At 35.0% G+C, this 19,240-nt stretch overlaps 1 long non-coding RNA gene and 1 other non-coding gene across 2 annotated transcripts; both read right to left on the bottom strand.

Annotated features, from left to right (window-relative positions):
* Positions 1-2,863: 2,863 nt before the first annotated feature.
* On the bottom strand, positions 2,864-3,501 carry LOC130973841 (uncharacterized). The gene is made up of 3 exons (XR_009084305.1): positions 3,414-3,501; positions 3,247-3,336; positions 2,864-2,959 (listed from the first exon to the last, which is right to left on the bottom strand). It is a non-coding gene; the product is annotated as an uncharacterized LOC130973841 (long non-coding RNA).
* A 7,991-nt stretch (positions 3,502-11,492) lies between these two features.
* On the bottom strand, positions 11,493-11,601 carry LOC130977331 (small nucleolar RNA R71). Its single transcript, XR_009085027.1, has one exon. It is a non-coding gene; the product is annotated as a small nucleolar RNA R71 (small nucleolar RNA).
* Between the last annotated feature and the right edge of the window lie 7,639 nt (positions 11,602-19,240).

The raw sequence follows: 19,240 nt of genomic DNA, 5'->3' as shown, positions 1-19,240 counted from the left end.
AGGAGTAAGAATTAAAACTTTTTTAGCAAGAAAATACAAAATTGGTTCAAAGACAGTTCAACTGGATCAAAGGAACATGTGAACCGGACACCCAGCCTTCAGCATGGACACCTGGCAACCCACACACATAGGTCCAGTGGCCCATTCCATAAGCTTGTCCTCTCTAATCACAAGCCCGGCATGCCAACCATAAGCCCGGCGGACTAGCTCCCCTGCAAGGCCAAATTGGGCCTACGCCCACATATAAAGATGCAAGCTCGGCGTGCCTCAAGCCTCAACTCCCAGGATTCAATGCTTTAACACTTGACAAGACTCAAATTCAGTTATCAAATCATTATAAGCCTGAATCACATCTGCTTAATTGAAAATTTAAGAAAATTAGTTATCCTTAATTTCTTCTAGAAATATAAAGATTTAGTTGTTAGGATTTATTTCTAGATTAGATTTAAATTATTGTTTTGATTATTTAAATTTGAAGTAGGAAGTTTGCTATCTTATCTTTCTAAAAGATAAAGATTAGAGTTAGTTTTGAATTTAAATTCTAGATAGAACTTAGGATATAAATAAGTGAACTTGTTCACAGAGAAAAAAATCATCTATTAAAACTCTCTCATCATTCGGATTAGTTTTTTTCTTTATCATGAGTCAAAACCTCCTTGTTGAAGGTTAGGATCTCTGTATGGTTTTAGGATTAATAATGTAAGTGTTTTCTTTATTTTAATTCATGCTTTTTTACTTTTTTAAAATTGAGTTTTGTTCTTCATCAATAAGGGTTAGAACTATTGAAAGATATTCTAAATCTATCTTGAATTCTGATTTTATATTTGAAAAAATTAATTTCGGAATTAGCTTAAAACTTATCTCATAATCTTCACTTATCTAGATCTAGTTCGAATACGTGTCATATAATTCAGCTAGTGATAGTTCTTGAAGGTTGTGCGGCTTAAAATCAAAACTATTCTTCACTTTTTCTTTCGACTAGTTGACTAAGGGATTGGTGATTAATTGGGTGTAGAGAAATTAAATCACCAAGGGAATGGAGTTAGTTATAAATGATTTGCTGTGAAAAGTTTTTTGCATGAATTAAATAAAAAGCATAAGCATTGTTCTTCTAAGAATCAAACATCTTCAAAGCCTTCAACATTCTCATCTATTGATTTTCTCTCAACTTCAAGTATTCTCCCAAATCTCTTCTTTTGTTTATTCTTTTCTTCAATATCCACAATCCAAAATATAAGGTTTGATCAATCTATCTAATTAGATATATAATTAGAAGTTGCTTGCCTCAATCCGTTAATCCTCATGGAACGATATCCATTCACTGTGGTATTACTTGAACAATCTGATACACTTGCTGGTATCTGTGAGCTTTAATTTTCACTCATCATAAAAATTTATTTTTTACAAGTAATTCATGTGCTGAAGATGAAAATATATGGTACTTGGATAATGCTTGCAGCAATCACATGTCTGATAGAAAAGAATTTTTTTTGTCACTAGATGATTTAGTTAAAATATTGTTGAAGTTTGGTAGTAGTACAAAGATCTCTTTGAAGAAAAATGGTGAATACCAATAAAATTGAAGAATAGTTTTCTAAGTTATATTTTTGATATTTTCTATGGTCCAAAAGTTGATTACAATTTACTAAGTATGGGGCAATAATTTGAGAAAGAATATAACATAATAATTTATCATGGATATTGCACTGTATTTGACAACAATAAAAGGTTTATAGATTAAGTAAAGATGACTTCAAACAGAATGTTTCTATTAAAAATTCAACATGTTAATCTCTCTTGCATGAGTTCTGTGATACTTGATGATAGCTGACTGTGGTATATGCGGTTTGGACATTTTTATTTTTTTGGCCTACACTACCTGCCAAGAAAAAGACTTGTTTCTGGTCTACCACGAGTTCATATTCCTAATTGTGTTTGCAAGATTTATCAACTGAGAAAGAAGCACAAAGATTCATTCTCTAAAGGAAAATCATGAAGAGTTAGAAGATGACTTGAAATTATGCATTCAGATTTTTGTTCTGTAGAAGTTCCATGCAATGGTGGTAGCGGGTACTTTATAGTTTTTATTGATGATTTTATTAGATATACATGGGTATACTTTTTGAAGCAGAAAATAGAAGCATGTGATACCTTCAAGACATTCAAGGCGTTTATTGAGAAACAAAGTGGCTGTAAAATCAAAATTCTCAGAATAGACAGAGGGACAAAATATCTTTGCATGTTTAGATTACTTTAAGCAACTTAGAATTCAACACCACCTAATAACTCACTACAAGAAAAAGGCGCATTTGTAACAAAAAATATTGTTACAAAACGTCAAAATTTTGAAACAAAAGTTTTTTGTAACAAAAAAAGGGTCCATTGCAGTAAGTCCCGTTACAAAAAGTTTTTGTAATGAAAAATGGAACTGTTACAATTCAATACCATATTTTGTAACAATTTTTTCTGATACAAAAAACCAGAAGCCGTTACAAAAGTGGTAACAAATTTTGATCTTAAAGGTATTTTTCGTGACAGTCAATTTTTTTCCTATCAAAAAATTTTGTTACAAAATGTAACATGATTTTGTAACATTTTTTTTTCTTTAGTTACGAAAGCAAATTAATTATTTTGTAACAAATTTTTTTTATTACAAATTACATGCATAATTTACTAAATTATTTTTTAAATTAACTAATATATTAACGATTTTAATAAGCAAGTTTACATGTATATAATATGCAAAAACATATATAAGTCAAACAAGATCCTTTAAGCTAAAATTGTCTTGAAACAGAATAACATTAGCTAGTGAGTACATTGATTAGTTCAACAAAACATAAAAGTTCTAACATAAAAGTTCAACCAAAACATAAAAATTCTAACATAGCTTAGTGTCTCTATGCATCAAAACATTCTTGATCCCTCAAGATAGCATATGATCACCATTTCAGCACTCCTGTCAATAAGAAAAACCGAAATAAAAAAGTTAGAAACCATAAGCAACTTTAGGAATACCTTTAGGGTCTAATTTGTTTCATTGTCAAAGCGAGCTATGAGAGAGTTCAACATACTCTTGCACACTACAGTATACACATATCAATATGTTCTACTTTACTATTACTTAAATCAATGAAGACAAGTATGAAACATGTTTCAAATAGCACTTATCTATTACTTAAAAAATTCAAGGCAGCCAATGGGTAACACAAGAATTTAGATTGAATCAAAATCAATGATACTTACCTCTATTAACCGTCCATTTGCAACAAGCCTTGGGCACAAATCATAGTAAAGATAACCAGCAAGAAAAGTGGAATGATTTGGAACAGAAACCTAGGAGATTAAAAGAGAACAGAGTGATGATTTTGGATAAAAGAATATGATAAAGTCTTCCTAAAAACAAACCTTACATTTGAAATCAGTTCCAGAGCAGCCTTTCGAACATCATCAGCTGTAATGTCATTTTGAAAAGAGTCTCCATTACAGCAAGAAATTTTCTAAGAGCTAGAAAGTAAAAAATGAGAAAATCTGTTGAAACCCTATTAACGATGAATGGTTTCCTTGAAGATAACGTGTCCAAGATCCAATATTTGAAAGTTTATTAAAGTGCTCTAATGAATTCTGGAATGCCTCACAGATAGGTGAAACACATAGAGCATGACTTAGCATTCTACTTTCCCAAAGAAAAGCCAACCACTTCTCAATTGAGACATTCTTCCATTTAAACATTCTAGTCAGCAGCTTGTATGCATTACCTGAGAGTTCCTTGAAACCCTGTGGATATGCCAATGAAAACCAAAATCTTGTTACTGAACATATTATGCAACAACCTCAGCAACCAATATGACAAAAGAAGCAAACTCAACCTTCAGTTGTATTAAATCTATTATATTGCAGAGTAGAATCATTATATTGTTAGGCAGATAACAGTCTCCATCCTCAAAGCAACCAAGAGGAGAAATACCCAACCATAGATCCAATGTAGCTTTGACAAAGAAAGCTTACTAGCTTAGCAAAATAAGAAATTCAATAAGACAAAGTATATAATTGATTCTAAGACCATAATTGAGGACAACATTCACCTTAATTGGGCGTACAACAACGATGAGAACTCCTCCTCTCCTTCTTCCATTTAAACATTCTAAATTCAGTTTATTGTATCTACCAAACAAGTTAATGTATCCACTCCTTCTTCCAACTCTTGTTATTTCAGCTTCTTTTATACTAAGTTACAAATGATTAAATAGACTAGTTCTATCATTAAATCACTCCTTGACCTTAACCTATTACAAATGTAAAGCAGCTTCTAGTTTCTTTATTCATGTATGTTAATAACGTGAATAACAACAATTAAGACAACCTAAGCAATTTGCAATTATATTTAGAGCATGTATGATATATTTTCTCTAATTATTTAGCTTAACGGAAGGCCCTAGTTGCCTTAAGGATGGTAAAAATTACAACACATAACTTATATTTCAAATTTAAGTGGCACTTGCTAACCTGTATGACAAATACTTGGCTATATATATTATGTGATGACTTAATCTGTAAGTACTAAGTAGTGGTAAAACCAGTATTGAAGCATTGAGAAATATCATACATACATAACTTCCTAAATTTTATAGATCTTGGACAGCACTAGAATTTGTGTAACCTTGCAGATTCAACAATCAACAGCATATCCAGCACCAAATTCATCAATCAGGAATCCCAATCCGATGATTCAGGCCAACTTAAACTCAGAATTTTCACTACTCAGAAATAATGCAACAAAGCTAGCTGCAGAGAATTCAACAATCACAGAAATAGCCACCTCACTATCTCAATACCAACTCAATATTCAGAAATACTAACTCAAAGATATACTTACTTAACAAAGGAGAAACATGGAGACGAAGCAATGGCAGCAGCTCCGACACCTAGAAAAACAAAACCCGTCATAAACGAACCATGGTCGGAACCCAAACTGGAGTGGGATAGGGTTTGGCAGCTGCAGGGGAGTCCTCCAGCGGCTGCAACAGCGGTTTTCCAGCGCCATTCAGTGAGGCAGAACAGCGGTGGCAACTTCCTCCGTCGTCACCTCCTCTCTTCCGGCGACAAGCTCCAGCGGCAAGGATGGTCGAGCTCCTTTCTAACAATGGCAACGATGTTACTTTCTCCCTCTCTGCCTAGTTCGATGGCGACAGCTCGGCTGGGGTTCGGTGGTAGTGATTTCTTCGTCGGCGACCACAAGATGCGGCTTCTCGATCGTGTCTCTCCTTGGGTTCCCACAAGCGACGGCGACGAACTCAGAGGCGGCGGCGACGGCACGCGTAGCAGCAGTCTATGATGGTGACGATGGCAGCACTGGCTTCTTGGCGAGGACCATGGCGGCGCTGGCTTCGTGGCAAAGACGATGGCATCTGCAGGAACACTTGGAGACGACGACGAACGCGAGGACCGGGGCTTCTCCTTCCTCGCGCACGCTATTTGATCCCTGACGACGATGGTTCAGCCATGGTTCAGCAGACAGAGGAGAAGAGAAAGGAGTAGAGGAGGAAGAAGAAGAGAAGGGTGGTTCGGGTAGCTGAGGCAGTGAACTCGCTAAGGAGCAAGGGGGTGAATGGTGGTGATGAGGTGGTGATGATCAAACTTGAAGATAATGGCTAAATGGGGATGAAGTTGCTCTGAAGAGGAGGAAAAGTGAAAGGGAGGGGCTGTGCTAGGGTTCCTGGGTAAAAGGAGAAAATTATGGGTTAATTAGGATTAGGGTTTATAGGGTTTAATTTGGTAATTAGAGTTTAATTTGGGGTAAAAGTGAAATTAAGAATTTTGGGTAATTGGAGTTTGGTAAATTTTTAATAAAATTAAAGTATATTGTATAAATTTGAAATCTAATTTAATCTCTTAAAATTACTTTAAAATACTACTCAATTATCAATTTACTAATCAATTTTTAATCAAGTATTCTAATTTAAAATTAAAAATAATATAATTTATTTTTTGTTTATAAAAATTAAAGTATTAAATTCTAAAATCTCAATTATTTAAATTAGATCATATAAAATTCTTATTATTTTTATTTGCTAAATTTTATTATTTAAATATAAAAAATAATTTGATAATTATAAAATAAAACCTTAAATTACTTTAAACTCAATTAATCAAAATTTACTTTAAACCTTAAATTCGAAGACCACCGAAGACCACCAGGCCGCCGCTCACAACACAACGGCGAAAGAGACGGTAATAACAAACGAGATGACGACGAGAAGAACGTTTTTCGGGGGCTACGCCGATCCTTCTTCTTCCGGCGGGATCTTCATTGCGCTTTCTGGAGTGGTAGACGGCGCAGAGTGTTCGTGAGTGAGGGGTTGGGAAGATTTAGGATTTTTTACTGCAGTGTATCCCTTTTTACAGCTTTTAGTATTTTGTTTTTATTCTTTTCTTTTTAGTTACTTTTATTTATATTTATAATTTAATAAAATTTCTTTAAGTGACATAAATTAATTCTTAGTTAATTTTAAAAATCTGATTATTAATAAAAATTATACATTAATTATTTAGAAGAATATAAAATAATATTTATAATTTTTAAAAATTAATGAATACATACATTATATAAAAAATTTTAATTTTTGAAACAAAATAAAATTATTTTAAAAAAATATATACACAATTTTTTTTATTTTTAAAGTGTTTACCATTTAGAAAAAAGAATTTGTTATAAAATATACTTATATTTTGTGACAAATAATTAACTTGTTACAAAAAATATTGAATTTCTAACAAATTAATTTTTTGTTACAAAATAATTAGAGTTTTTGAAACAAAAAGTTGTTTTGTTACAAAACAATTGGAGTTTTTGAAACAAAAAAAAAATTGTTACAAAATATTTTGAATTTTTGTAACTTATTTTTTTTTGTTACAAAATATTACAATATTTTGTAACAAAACACTATATCGTTACAAAAACTAACATAATTTGTAACAAAATAAAACAGATTGTTACAAAATATTATCATGTTTTGTAACAACTTGTAATGTTGTTACAAAACATTATTCTTTTGTAACAATAAAAAATTGTTATTACAAAATACTATTTTTTTGTAACAATTTTAAATTTGATACAAATTTTTTGTTACAAATGTTCCATTTTCTTGTAGTGACTAGATATACTCCTCAACAAAATGAAGTTGCTGAATGAAAGAACAGAACTATCATAGATATCGTCAGATGTATACTCAAGTAAAAACAAATGCCTAATGAATTTTGGGCAGAAGCAGTCGCAATAATAGTTCATATTTTGAATAGGAATCCAACAAAAGGTGTTCATGATAAAACTCCAGAGGTAGCTTTGAGTGGAAAGCGGCCTTCTATTCATTATTTTGAAGTCTTTGGGTATATTGCTTATGCCCATGTACTAGACCAGTTAAGGAAGAAGTTAGTTGACAAGTGTGAGAAGTGTATCCTTATTGGCTATAGCACAGACTCAAAAACATACAAGCTTATTAATCCAGAATTAAAGAAGGTGATCATTAGTAGATATGTGAAGTTTGATGAAAGAGACATGTGGGGCTGGAACATAAAGATAGAAAAATATCCGATTGTAATTCCAAATACATATGATGAAGTAGAAGAAAGGCATCCTAACATAAATGAACAACCAGAATCATATAGAAGACCTCAAAGAGAGTGGAGACTACCTACTAAATTAGCAGATTTTGAAGTTTTTAATGACAATAATCCATCCGACGAAGAAATCATAAATTTTGCTATATTTTCAGAGTGTTAGTGATGAGCGGATATTTTATATGCTTTTTGACATCATTTTCATATAGTTTTTAGCATGTTTTGTTTAAGTTTTATTATATTTTCATAGGCTTTAGTCTAAAATTCACATTTTTGGATTCTACTATGAGTTGTTGTGTTTTATGGTGATTTAAGGTATTTTCTAGCTGAAATCTGAGAGTTTTGACAAAGTTTGATTCAGAGGCAAGGAAAGCATAGCAGATGCTGTCAGGATCTGACATCCGTGCACTCAAGCAAGCATTTCTAGAGCTATAGATATCCAAATGAAGTGTTCTTAATGGCTATAAAAAGCTAACATTCAGGACTTTCCAGAAATATATAATAATTTACACTTGTCTTTGGATATTAAGGTTCAAAACTGGTGTTCAACGACAGCCATCTACTCTAGTCCTGGCGTCCAAGGCCCACAGAGAGGTGGCTAGCGTCCAACGCTCAAAGGGGAAGTCCAAAGGGGGCGTTCAATGCCCAAGGAGCCTACTAGCATGTGGAGACACCCTTAGCTCAGCCCAAACACTCAATAAGTGGGCCCCGGAAGTGGATTTTCGCACTATAAGCCTAAGCCTACCATATTTCTGTAATCCTTAGTTATTAGATTAGTATATATAGGAGAAGATCAACCATGTTTAGGATCTCTCTCTCCAGCATATCATATTTTCGAACACCATTATGTACAATATGAGCCACTAAACCTCCTAGATTAATGTTAGGAGCTTTGCTGAGTTTTATGAGTTAATAAGAGCACTATTGCTCTATTTCAATTGATGTTTGATCCTCTCCTAAGATGTATCTTCGTTCTTCAACCTTATGAATGAGTTGAACCGTCACAAGTTATCTCTATTCTACTAGGGTTCAGCGAGCATCTTTAATTGGATATCAATGAACCACTAGCTTGAGGATACGTCTCTTAGATAGCTAATCCACGACTTCGTTGGGGACTTGTCGTGACATCAGTTCAGCCGAGGTCTGGGGAGATTAGGGTCTTTGTGGTAAAGGCTAGAATTAAGGCGCAGCATTGTCTGATTTGGAAGATTCGACCTTGTCTGTGGCGTTTTGAGTAGGATCACCAAGGAGATGAACTGCAGAGTTTCACCCTCATTCAGACTGGATGCGCACTAAACTTGGTGTTCAGCCTAGAGGAAGATTGGTGGCCGCTCAAACCGGCGTTGATCACATACAGCCTGCTATAGAAGAAATCATTCATAGTTGGAGTAGACAGTAAGAAAGTATTGATCTCGAAGAACAAAGCATTTCCAAAGCCTTAACCATCTTTTTATCATTAGATTCACAACTACTGAGTAACGTTATCTTTATTTTACCTTTATGCGTTTAAACAACTATACAACTTTTCTATCCGCCTGACTAAGATTTACAAGATAACCACTGTTTGATCCAAGCCGACAATCCTCGTGGGATCGACCCTAACTTACCTCAGGTATTACTTGGACGGCTCAGTGCACTTGCGGGTTCAATTGTATGGAGTGTGAGAATTCGTGCACCAAGTTTTTGGCGCCGTTGCTAGGGATTGTTCGAGTTTGAACAAACTAACGGATTATCTTGTTGCTTAGATTAGGTATTGTTTTTAATTTTATTTGAGTCTTTTATCTTCTTTTTCGAAAAAAAAATAAAAATTTTTCAAAAATCTTTTATTTTCTTTATTAATCTTTATCTTTTGTTTGAGTCTTTTGTTCTTGTTCTTGTTAGAGTTCGAACTTTCTTGAGTTTTTTTTTTAAAAATTTTCAAAAATAGTGTCTTTTGTTTGAGTCTAGTGTCAAATCTTAAGTTTGGTGTCCATTGCATGTTCTTTAATTATTTTGAATTTTTCAAGTTTGTTCTTGGAGTTCTTCTTAGTCTTTAAGTTATTCTTGTTTTTCTTCTTGTTTTGATCTTTAAAATTTTAAGTTTTGTGTCTTTAGGTGTTTTTCCTTTCAATTTTCGAAAATTATTAATTTTAGATCTAAAAATTTAAAGTTTGGTGTCTTTTGGTTGTTTTTCTCTTTCTTCATTAATTCAAAAAACAAAAAATATTTTTTCTATCTTTTTACTTTAATTTTTGAAAATATCACCAAAATTTCAAATTTTAATTTCAAAATCATTATCTTATCTTATCTTAGTTTTAAATTTCAAATTCAAATCTTTTCAAAAATCATATCTTTTTCAAATTACTATCTTATCTTTCTATCTTTTTCAAAAATTAAATTTCAAATCTTATCTCTTTCAAATATTTTGTCAAATCTTTTTAAATTCTTATCTTATCTTTTCTAATTTCAAATTTCAAAATCAAATATTTTTCAAATCTTTTCAATTTCTATCTTATCTTTTCTAATTTTAAATTTTAAATTAAAATCTTTTCTAATCTTTTATTTTATCTTAGTTTCAAACCTTTCTTAATTAGTTACTTATTTTCTCTTTCTTCTTTTTCAAAACTTCCTAACTAATTCTTCTTTCTCTCTCTTCTAATTTTCGAAAATATCTTCTCTCTTTCTCTCTCTCCTTTTTCAAAAATCACACTTTAATTTTCAAAATTTTTTAATTAATTAAGCTTTTATTTTTGAATTTAATTAATAAATAAAAATAAAAACAAAAATATTTTCTCTTTTTACTTCTAATTTTCGAATTCTTCTTCCTTTTATTCGAATTCTTCATCTCTTCTCTCTATTTTTCATCCTTCTTTCTTCTTCACATCTCACTAGGAGTCCTTTATTCTTGAACATAGAGCTCTCATTCTTCTTTCTTTCTTTGCTTTCTCTTCTTGCTTATGAGCAGGAACATCGATAAAGAACCTCTGTTAAATCTTGATCTTGAACCTGAGAGGACTCTAAGGATGCGTTTACAACAAGATAAAGTACAACACTCTGGAAGAAACCTCACAGAGATTTTCGAACAAGAAGCTGAAAACATGGCAGCCGAGCCTAATAATGAAGGAGATGCAAGAAAGGTTCTTGGTGAATACACCATACCGACCTCTGATTTCTATGGAAGAAATATCTCCATACCTGCCATTAGAGCAAACGAATTTGAGCTTAAGCCTCGATTAGTCTCTCTAAGGTAGCGTTTGGTGGAGAGACAGAGACAGAAAGACTGAGACTGAGAGACAGAGACTAAGAGACAGGGATTGAAACAAATCTCAGTATTCTGTTTGGTGCAAAATGAGAGATAGGAATTGAAATAAGAATGAAACTCTAATTTAATTTGCACAAAGGGTAAAATTGGAATTAATTAATTGAAATGAAAGTATTTTAGGTATAAAATGTTATTAAAGTTTCAGTCTCAATCTCTAAAAATTTCAGTCCCCTGTGTCCCTACTTTTTGGAGGTACTGAAATACTGAAATTTTGGAGACAGAGACAGAAATTTTAGTACCAGTCTCTGAACTAACAAACACAATACTGAGTCTCAGTCTCTCAGTCTCTGTCTTAGTACCTGAAAACAAACGCTACCTAATGTAACAGAATTGCAAGTTCTATGGATTTCCACTAGAAGATCCACATCAGTTTCTATCTAAATTCTTGCAAACCTGTGATATTGTTAAGACCAATGGAGTGGATCCTGAGGTCTACAGACTTATGCTTTTTCCCTTTGTGGTTAGAGACAGAGCTAGGATATGGTTGGATTCTCAATCTAAGAAAATTTTAGACTCTTGGGAAAAATTGGTCAATGATTTCTTGGCCAAGTTCTTTCCACCTCAAAAGATGAGCAAAATCAGAGTGGAAGTTCAAACTTTCAGACAAAAAGAATGTGAATCCCTCTATGAAGCTTGAGAAAGATACAAGAAACTGATAAAGAGATGTCCTTTTAACATGCTCTTAGAATGGTGTATCTTAGGCATCTTCTATGATGGTCTCTCTGAGATGTCCAAAATATCATTGGATAGCTCTGCAGGTGGATCACTCCACTTGAAAAAAATGCCTACAAAATTAAAAGAACTCATTGAGATTGTTGTAAACAACTAATTCATCTACATTTCTGAGAGAAACCCTGTGAATAATGGGGTAGCTCAGAAGAAAAGAGTTCTTGAAGTAGACACTTTGAATGCCATATTGGCTCAGAACAAGATCTTGATCCAACAGGTCAATATGATCTCTCAGCATTTGACTAGAGTGCAAGTTGCAACTGGCAGCACTCAAAAAGCTTCCTCTGAAGGAGAAGCTTATGATCCTGACCAACCCATGATGGAGGAGATGAATTACATGGGAGAACCCTAGGAAAATACCTATAACCCTTCATGGAGGAACCATCCTAACTTTTCATGGAAGGTTTAACAGAAGCCTCAGCAAGGCTTCAATAATAATCAAGGTGGAAGAACCCAGAATAGGTTCAACAATAGGCCACCATTCCCATCTTCTCAGAAATATATGGAGACTCTTAGGCAGAGCCATTCTGACTTAGTCAATATAGTCTCCAACCTCTCTAAGACCACTCATAGTTTCATAGTTGAAACGAGGTCCTCCATTAGAAATTTGGAGGTATAAGTTGGTCAACTAAGCAAGAGAATCCCTGAGACTCCTCCTAACACTCTTTCTAGTAACACTGAAGTAAACCTAAGAGAAGAGTGCAAGGCCATCACTACTGAAGCTGAGGCCGAATCTGAAGGGAGTAATCTGGTGTTGAACGCCAATGATGAGATCCCTAATGGGCGTTCAACGCCCAATGCTACACCTTTAATGGCGTTGAACACCAACAAGGAGGACCTTACTGGGCGTTCAACACCTAAATTGGCAGAGAAGCTGGCGTTGAATGCCAGTAAAGATGTCCCCACTGGGAGTTCAACGCCCAAAAAGCTACAAGAAATGGAGTTGAATGCCAGTAAGGATGTTCCTACTGAGTATTCAACACTCACTGATGAAGTCCCTATCCAAGAATTAAAGGAAGCCAAGGCTTATGTAGAGACCATAGAGGTCCCCTTGCAAGCACTCTTGTAATTCATGAGTTCTGAAGAATACTCATCCTCTGATGAGGATGAGAAAACTAGGGAAGAGCAAGTTGCTCGGTACCTAAGAGCTCTCATGAAGCTAAATGCTAAGTTATTTGGAGTAAGGACATTGGAAGAAGAACCTTCAGTGCTTACCAAAGAACTGAATACTTTGGTTCAGTAGAAGCTGCTTCAAAAGCTTTCGGACCCCGGACGCTTCCTTATTCCTTGCACCATAGGCACCATGACCTTTGAGAAGGCTCTGTGTGACCTTGGTTCAACTATAAACCTCATGCCACTCTCTGTGATGGAGAAGTTGGGAATCTTTAAGGTACAAGCTGCAAATATCTCACTGGAGATGGCAGACAAGTCAACAAAAAAAGCATATGGCTTAGTAGAGGATGTTTTAGTGAAGGTTGAAGACCTTTACATTCCTGCAAACTTCATAATTTTGGATACTGGAGAAGATGAGGATGAATCCATCATTTTTGGAAGACCTTTCCTAGCCATTTCCAATGCTATCATTGATATAGCAAAGGGAGAATTAATTTTACAACTAGGAGAGGAGCACATCTTTTTCAAGATGCATCACCCCTACTCTCCCTCTGAAAAAAAAAGAGTTAACTGTGCAACACTTAGTGTTTCAACCATTTTTCTCAGTGCAGAGCTTTACTAAGCCCTTAGACACCGATTCTAAGTTTGGTGTTGGGCAGCCATCAACAAACACTGAGAGCAAAGGTACTAAGAAGAAAATACTTAAAAGGCTGGAGGGACAAAAGGATCCCCACAGAAGGCCTCTCACATAGCATGAGAGTTGTCTTCACCAAGAAACTAGTCATACCACATACAACGAGTCACATCCTGTCTCTAGAGCATATGGAGCTTATTCATGAAAAGACAGGAAGAAAGTTCACTGTAAGAGGCCAAATTCTAAGCCCATATCCATCTCCGTAAGGAGCTAACCATCAAGCTAGTGACGTTAAAGAAGCGCTTGTTGTGAGGCAATCCAAGCATGGTTATTATTTATTTATGTTTTTCTTTGAATTTATTTTTCTTAATTATTTTCTTTAGGTTCATGATCATGTGCATTAGTCAGAACAAAGACAGAAACGTTTAGAAGTGAAAACAGAATACCCTGGAGTACATGTCTTGCTGGCATTGAACGCCAGACAAGAAGGCAGAGTGGGCGTTCAAATGCCCAAGAAGACCAGAGAGTTGGCATTGAATTCCAGCCATGGAGCAGAGGCTGGGCGTTCAATGCCTAACAGAGACAAAAGACATGGCGTTGAACGCCATGAAGGAGGTCCCTCTTAGGCGTTCAACGCCTTGAGTGGAGTAGCAAGCTGGTGCAGACCGCCAGCTATGGAGCATAAGCTGGGTGTTCAACGCCCATAAGGAGGGCAGAGAATTTGAATTCTCTAACCTCTCAGGAGCAGTGGGTCCCACAGCATCTTCACCTACCCCACATTCTTCTCTTTTCTTTTCACATTTCCCCACACACTCTTCCTTATAAACCTTCAACCAATCACATCGATACCTCTTCCCCAAAACCATCATAACACCTACCAACCCCACCCACTAAAATTCAACTTTCCCCACCCATATTTCCCCTACTAATTTGAAACCCGAACCATACCCTCTCTATAAATACCCCCTACATTCTACTTATCCCACACACTACTCATACACCTTTAGCCCTCGCTTGGCCAAATTGCTCTTCTCCCTCTATCTCCATCTATTTTCTTATTCTACTCCATTCTTCTCTTTTGTTTATTTTTGCTCGAGGACGAGCAAAGTTTTAAGTTTGGTGTTGGAAAAGCCTTGTTTTTTTGCTTTCCATTCCCACTTATGGCACCCAAGGCCGGAGAACCTTCTAGAAAGAGGAAAGGAAAGGCAGTAGCCACTACCTCTGAATCTTGGGAGATAGAAGAGATTCATCACTAAAGCCCACAAAGACCATTTCTATGAAGTAGTAGCAAAGAAAAAGGTAATTCCTGAGGTCCCTTTTAAGCTTACGAAGAACGAGTATCCAAAGATCCGACATAAAATCCAAAGAAGAGGTTCGAAAGTCCTAACCAATCCCATCAAAGAGGTTGGAATCTTAATGGTGCAAATGTTCTATGTTAATGCATGGATCACAAAAAACCATGACATTAGTGTGAACCCACAATCTAAAAATTGGAGCACCATGGTCCGAGGGAGAATCATAGACTTTAGCCCAAAAAGTGTGAGGTTGGAGTTCAACTTGCCTTTGATGCAAGGGGACCCACATCCTTACACTAGAAGAGTCAATTTTGATTAAAGGCTAGATCAAGTGCTCTCAGACATTTGTGTGAAAGGAGCACAGTGGAAAAGAGATTTCCAAGGCAAGCCTATCCTACTAAGAAGGCTTGACTTCAAGCCCATAGCTAGAGGATGGTTGGAATTTATCCAACATTCTATCATTCCTACTAGCAACCGGTCCAAAGTGACCATAGACTGAGCCATTGATGAGCGGATAATTTATACGCTTTTTGGCATTGTTTTTATATAGTTTTTAGTAAGTTTGAGCTACTTTTAGGGATGTTTTCATTAGTTTTTATGTTAAATTCACATTTCTGGACTTTACTATGAGTTTGTGTGTTTTTCTGTGATTTCAGGTAAATTCTGACTGAAATTGAGGGATTTGAGCAAAACTCTGAAAAAGGCTGACAAAAGGACTGCTGATGCTGTTGGATTCTGACCTCCCTGCACTCGAAATGGATTTTCTGGAGCTACAGAACTCTAAATGGCGCGCTCTCAACGGCGTTGGAAAGTAGACATCCAGGGCTTTCCAGCAATATATAATAGTCCATACTTTATTCGAAGAATGACGACGCAAACTGGCGTTGAACGCCAAGTACACGCTCCTTTCTGGAGTTAAACGCCAGAAAAACGTCATAATCCGGAGTTGAACGCCCAAAGCACATCATAACTCGAAATTCAACTCCAAGAGGAGCCTCTGCTCGTGGATAGATCAAGCTCAGCCCAAGCACACACCAAGTGGGCCCCGGAAGTGGATTTATGCATCAATTACTTACTCATGTAAACCCTAGGAGCTAGTTTATTATAAATAGGATGATTTACTAATGTATCAATCATCTTTTGATCTCAGTTTTATTTTACTCTTCATCTTAGGAGATCATTGATCACGTTTAGGGGGCTGGCCATTCGGCCATGCCTGAACCTTCTTTTACTTATGTATTTTCAACGGTGGAGTTTCTGCACACCATAGATTAAGGGTGTGGAGCTCTGCTGTACCTCAAAGATTAATGAAGTTCTATTTTCTTTTATTCAATTCTCTATCTTATTCTTATTCCAAGATATTCATTCGTACTCAAGAACATGATGAATGTGATGAGCTAATAACTCTCATCATCATTCTCACTTATGAACGCGCGTGATTGACAACCACTTCCGTTCTGCGTGTAACAAGGCTTGAATGTTTATCTCTTAGGTTCCCCAACAGAATCTTCGTGGTATAAGCTAGATAGATGGCGGCATTCATCTAGATCCGGAAAGTCCAACCTTGTCTGTGGTGTTCCGAGTAGGATCCTGGGAATCCGGAAAGTCTCACCTTGTCTGTGGTATTCCGAGTAGGATTCCGTTCATGAATGACTGTGACGTGCTTCAAACTTTAACCTGCTGGGCGTTAGTGACAAACGCAAAAGAGGGATTCTATTCCAGTAGGAGCGGGAACCAACCGGTGATTGGCCGTACTGTGACAGAGTGCGTGCATAGCTTTCACTGCGAGGATGGGATGTAGCTATCAACCATGGGTGATGCCTCCAGACTGGTTAGCTGTGCGAGTGACAGCCGTACAGGTTATTTCCCCGAGAGGAATGAAAGTAGCCACAGCTGATAGTGAACCCCTATACAAAGCTTGCCATGGAAAGGAGTAAGAAGGATTGAGTAGAAGCAATGGGAAGGCAGGCGTCCGAGAGCTCTACAGCATCTCCATTCCGCTTATCTGAAATTCCCACCAATGAATCTGCATAAGTATCTCTATCCCTTTTATTATTCCTTTTTATTAGAACAATCCAATTATCACTATTACCCTTTTATCTGTCTAACTGAGATTTACAAGGTGACCATAGCTTGCTTCATACCAACAATCTCTGTGGATTCGACCCTTACTCACGTAAGGTTATTACTTGGACGACCCAGTACACTTGCTGGTTAGTTGAACGGAGTTGTGAAAATAAACAGTGCCCTAAGAGTAAAATCATACAAGACCAAAAAGTCAAATCAAATAACAAGTGATCACAATTTCGTCCACCAAGTTTTTGGCGCCGTTGCCGGGGATTGTTCGAGTATGGACAACTGACGGTTCATCTTGTTGCTCAGATTAGGTAATTTTCTTTTCAAAAATCTTTTTCAAAATTTTTCTTTTTCGTTTTTCTTCACATTATTTTCGAAAATATTAATAAAAAAAAAAATCCAAAAAAAATTAGAAAATCATAAAATCCAAAAATATTTTGTGTTCTTGTTTGAGTCTTGAGTCAATTTTTAAGTTTGGTGTCAATTGCATGCTTTTAAAATTTTTCTTGCATTTTTTTCGAAAATCCATGCATTCATAGTGTTCTTCATGATCTTCAAGTTGTTCTTGACAAGTCCTCTTGTTTGATCTTGATGATTTCTTGTTTTGTGTTGTTTGTTGTTTTTCATGTGCATTTTTGCATTCATATTTTCCATGCATTAAAGATTTCTAAGTTTGGTGTCTTGCATGTTTTCTTTGCATCAAAAATTTTTCAAAATTATGTTCTTGATGTTCATCATGATCTTCAAAGTGTTCTTGGTGTTCATCTTGACATTCATAGCATTCTTGCATGCATCTTGTGTCTTGATCCAAAATTTCATGTTTTGGGTCATTTTTGTGTTTTTCCTTAAAAATTTAAAAATCAAAAATATCTTTTCCTTATTTTCCTCCAAAATTTCGAAATTTTGGGTTGACTTGGTCAAAAATTTTCAAAATTAGTTGTTTCTTACAAGTCAAGTCAAAATTTCAATTTTAAAAATCTTATCTTTTCAAAATCTTTTTCAAAAATCATATCTTTTCATTTTTTATATAAATTTCGAAAATTTCAAAAATTATTTTTCAAAATATTTTCAAAATCTTTTCTTATCTTTATATGTAATTTTCGAAAATTAGCTAACAATTAATGTGATTGGTTCAAAAATTTGAAGTTTGTTACTTTCTTGTTAAGAAAGGTTCAATCTTTAAGTTCTAGAATCTTATCTTGTAGTTTCTTGTTAGTTAAGTAATTTTAAAAATTAAATCTTTTTCAAAAATATCTTTTTCTTAAAACTTTTATCTTATCTCTTTATCTTATTCTTTTTAAAATTTTATGTTTTTCAAAATTTGATTTTAAAATATCTTATCTAACTTACTATCTTCTTATCTTTTTAAATTTTGATTTCAAATCTTTTTCAATCAACTAACTAACTTTTTGTTTGTTTCTTATCTTTTTCAAAACCACCTAACTACTTTTTCCTCTTCTATTTTCGAAAATATCTCTCTCTTTTTCAAAAAGTTCTTTTTAATTAATTAATTATTTCATGTTTTAATTTTAATTACATTTTATCTCTAATTTTCGAAAATCACTAACTCCTTTTCAAAATTATTTTCGAAATTTCTCTTCTCTCTTCCTCTTCTATTTAATTATTTAATTACTAACACTTCTCTTCACCCCTCTTCATCAAAAATCCGAATCCATTCCTCTTCTTCTACCCCTTTCTTTTTCTACTAACATAAAGGAATCTCTATACTGTGACATAGAGGATTCCTTCTTTCTTTTTTTTTTGTATTCCCTTTTCTTTCATATGAGCAGGAACAGGGACAAAGGCACTCTTGTTGAAGTTGATCCAGAACCTGAAAGGACTCTGAAGAGAAAATTAAAAGAAGCTAAATTACAATAATCCAGAAGCAACCTTTTAGAAAATTTCGAACAAGAGGAAGAGATGGCCGAAAATAATAATAATAATGCAAGGAGAATGCTTGGTGACTTCACAAAGCCAACATCCAAGATTGATGGAAGAAGCATCTCCATTCCTGCCATAGGAGCCAATAACTTTGAGCTTAAGCCTCAACTAGTTGCATTGATGCAACAAAACTGCAAGTTTTATGGACTTCCATCTGAAGATCCTTATCAGTTTTTAACTGAGTTCTTGCAGATCTGTGACACTGTAAAGACAAATGGAGTTAATCCTGAAGTCTACAGACTCTTGCTTTTCCCTTTTGCTGTAAGAGACAGAGCTAGAGTATGGTTGGATTCACAACCCAAGGATAGCCTGGACTCATGGGATAAGCTTGTCACTGCATTCTTAGACAAGTTCTTTCCTCCCCAAAAGCTGAGCAAGCTGAGAGTGGATGTTCAAACCTTCAAACAAAAAGATGGTGAATCCCTCTATGAAGCTTGGGAAAGATACAAGCAGCTGACCAAGAGATGTCCATCTGACATGTTTTCAGAATGGACCATATTAGATATATTCTATTATGGTCTCTCTGAATTTTCG

The sequence above is a fragment of the Arachis stenosperma genome, chromosome 4 (assembly GCF_014773155.1).
Source record: "Arachis stenosperma cultivar V10309 chromosome 4, arast.V10309.gnm1.PFL2, whole genome shotgun sequence".
Taxonomy (NCBI): domain Eukaryota; kingdom Viridiplantae; phylum Streptophyta; class Magnoliopsida; order Fabales; family Fabaceae; genus Arachis; species Arachis stenosperma.
Note: the sequence above shows the minus strand (reverse complement) of the source record. Positions and strands in the feature narration are given on the sequence as shown.